Consider the following 3,821-nt stretch of genomic DNA (forward strand, 5'->3'; position numbering starts at 1 on the left):
AACAAAGGAAGTGCTCAGCATCCTGGAAGCGGGGAGGAGGACGCCAAGGGCCCGCGCGGTGGGGATGGGACCGGAGGAGCCGCCGCGGGGCTGTGACTGGCTTGGTGGCTGCTGGAGAAGGAGGAGAGATGCTCTGGGAAATGGACTGCTCGGGCCTCCAGAGCCTCGGCGAAGATGGCTATGGAGGACTTTTTTCCCCCATCTTGCAGACCTAAGGATTTTGATATTGATTTATGGACTTAGGTTTCATGGCTTCGGAGGTAGGTCCGTTTGTCTTGTGTGCCTCTCTCTCCGTCCATCTCTGTATTTTTCTGCTCTTGCTTCCTTGCAGCCTCTCACAGTGGATGTTTCCCAGTGTTAAATTTTTTTTTTTTTTAATTTTTTTTTTTTTTTTTTGTTCCTCCACTGGTCTCCTTTGCAAATTGATCCGGTTAAAATCACCAGGCGCGTGTCAGTGTTTACCCAGAATATTGTAAGACTGGGCAATCTGACTTCCCTCCGCGGATCGCGCCGGGAGTTTATAAAACAAATGAGCTCTTAATAAGGCTTTTACTTAGAGGGTTGTGTGCGAGCTGTAATGATCCATCACCGCGCTGTGCCGGCGCTGTGCCAGCAGCCAGCGGTGCCCGCGTGGCGAGGGAGTGGTGGTGTGGGGTGGCTGCCTGGCCCTGCCTCCGGGGCTGTGGATCCTGGAAGGGATTTGGCAGTGTGGTGTGTGGAGACCCTCTGTCCTCCTCAGTCAACCTCTGTCCTCATCGCTCATCCATCCCCACTGCTCGCACTGTGGGGATGACCTGCACCCATCCCTGTCGCGGGGATATTCCGCTTCCTCCTGTGTCACGGGGAATGCTTTATGTCTGTGTCACGACCATGCCCACACATCTCCGTGCCGTAGCGATGCCCTGTGTCCATCAGTGCCATGAGGATGACTCACATCCACCTGTGCTGTGGGTTTTCCCCATGTCTGTCCTTGCCATGGGGCTGCCCCATGTCCATCCACGCCATGGGATTGCTCCATGCCCATCTGCCCCATTGTATTCCCGACATCCGGCCTCACCAGATTTCTTGCTGCTACCAAACACAAAGGGATGAGCCCTTCCCTCTGGCTGCTGCCATCCCTGTCCACGTGTCCTGGGTGGGATCACTGCCCCCTGTGCTGGGGCTGTTGGGGTTTGCTGTGGCTGGGGGGACCCCCATGTATCCTGTGGGGAGCACGTGCTTGGTTCATGATGATTTGTGAGGAGCACGTTCATTGGCTCGTGCTGATGGTTCATCACCTGGGGGTGGGGTGCTCTTTACCTCCGGGACTATTTCTTTCATCGCCCAAGGAAGATGACCCGTGCTCTGCCGAAGAACAGGAACTAACGAGAGGCAGGAATGAGCTTGTTTCAAATCACTGAACTCCCCCCAGAGAAAGAGGCAGAGAAAAACACCCCTTGTTTACAACAGCAGGGACTGTTCCTCGTCCTGTCTGATAGACGATCCCTAATACCTCTCGGGATGCTCGTGGCCCAAATCTGTATTCCAGGATGTTGTCACACGGAATACAACATGCAGATGGAGCGGGTGCTGTGCATGCTAATGCGCCGCCACGCCACATTGATATTCACTGGTGGTGAAGGGTCCTTTGTGGGTTTTTTTATGATTTCTCTTTTATTAGAAGGAAGCTAAAGGCATTTAAAGGAACGAATGACAACCGCACAGGCTAAATATCAATACTCCGCCTTTATGACTCCCCTGTGGTGTTGCCCGGCTGCGCAAGCACCTGCGAGGCAGAGGGTCCTGCTGCCCTGCTCAGGGTCCTCTCTGTGACACCACTGCCCCTTTTTCACCCTTTCTAACCCTTTCTTAATATAAAACCTTTAATACAGAATCATTAGGTTTAGAATAGATTGATCAACTTTTGACCGATCCCTGCCTTGTCAGCCCGACCAGAGCACTGAGTGCAATGTCCAATCTTTCCTTAAACACCTCCAAGGATGGGGACTCTACCACCTCACTGGGCAGCCCCTTCTATTATTTAACCACTCCTTCAGTGAAGAAATTCTTCCTGTTGTCGAGCCTGAACCTCCCCTGGGGCATCTTGAGGCCATTTCATCTTGAATATGAAATATGAAGTGTTCAGTCCTGTCCATCCCACCCAGCAGACTGGGTACTCATGAGTGGATAAACAGGCTGTCCAGGTACTTGGATGCTTTTGGAGATACCGAGTCCTGCTTTACATCCTGGTTTGATTTCCCAGGGTGGATGGTGCTCCTTGGCCCACCCATGCTGCCAAGCACCCCTGGCACATGGCCACAGCGGTGCCCCTGGGCATTGCCAGGACTGGTGGTCTCTCTCCCAGCTGTCTGATGGCTCCTGGGCTGTGTTGTAGCAGATGATTCCCATATCCCACCTCTCCTAATGGGTTGTTCCCACAAAGGTGGCATCTTGGCCTTGTACCAGGTCCACCCAGCCCGGGGGCCTGGAGATGTCCCCTCCAGGGTCACAGGAGAGCCCAGCAGCAGATGGATGGTGCCTAGGGCTGAGCAGGGAGGATGCAGGTGGCTCAAACAAATCCCTGCAGAAATGAGGCATCGTGGGCCAAGGGAGTTGCTGTCAAGAGAACGCTTGAGGGAGGGTCACCATGGGCCACCTGCTCTCCTGCCTTTCTATAAAAGCCTTTTCATCCAAAATGGAAGATTTCACCAAAGGCTGTCAGGCCATTAATGAAAAACAAGGGGAAAAATGCAAAGCAGCCATGTTTGATTTTTGCTCTTTATTGAAAAAAAGTAACATAAAAACATCAGATGACTTCTGATGTACCATTTTGTTTCTTCAGAGACCTTTCTTCCAAGTACAATCAGTTTTCCAAGCTGAAGCCTTTCCGTCTGGGAGTGACAGTGTTATCCCTGCCTGGCCATGACAGCAGGGTTGTGTTTGGACTGCTCCTCCTTTTCCTTCATCAGATGCCAAGGTGATGCACCTCTTTGATGGTGCCCTGTAGCTCCTCCCTGGGCAAGAGCCTCTTCCCTGGCCTAAAAATGAACACTCCCATTTCACATCTGATCCATGCTGGTTGGTGTTGGACTTCCTTTCCTTGATCCCAAAGGAGAAGGGGTGACTCAAAAATTATTTTTTCCTCCGCAAAGTTTTGGCTTAGAAGGAAGAAAAAGGCATTTGGGATCAAAGAGGACCAACTCCACAGGCCTGTTTTCCAGGCTGGGCTCCATCCATCCCACAGGGTCCTGGTGGGTTCAGCTGCCACGTGCTAGTGCTGGGAGGTGCCCACTGCTGGGGGATCCCCCCAGGGTGGATCCTGGCCCCCTGTAACTGCTTGTAGGTGGAGCTTTGGTGCCTCACTCCCATGGCTGTATCCCAGCTCGGAGCAGCAGCACACGGATGCAGCTCCTTGCCTGAGTGAGCCCACCTCACCCTCGCCCCCGACCCCGTCCTTTCACTGAGACACTTTGCAGTTGTCAGCTCCTTCTCTCCATTTCTATGGCAACTGTAAAAACCTCAACCCTTTTGTGTCTTTTTTATTTTTTATTTTTTTTTTGTGTGTCTGGGTTGGCTTTGTCTTTTTTGCATGGAGCGTTAAATCAAAAAACTGAGACTTTTTGCTACCAAAACCCTGCTCTGAGCTTGGCCTAAAGTGTTGTGTGAGAATCAATGGGCAAGATGCTCATGTCTGGAGTGAGTGTTGCCAACTGGTTTCACGTTGCCTCTTCCCTCCACCAGCCCCACTGTTGCTCCCGTCATCCCTCAAAAAATCCCCGTTGGCAATTCAGCTGTGTGGTTGTCCCTGGGGCTTTTTCATGTCTTTTGTACAGCCCCATCCT

Source organism: Manacus vitellinus, unplaced genomic scaffold (genome assembly GCF_001715985.3).
Source record: "Manacus vitellinus isolate BGI_N305 unplaced genomic scaffold, ASM171598v3 scaffold_49_pilon, whole genome shotgun sequence".
NCBI classification, from domain to species: Eukaryota; Metazoa; Chordata; class Aves; order Passeriformes; family Pipridae; genus Manacus; species Manacus vitellinus.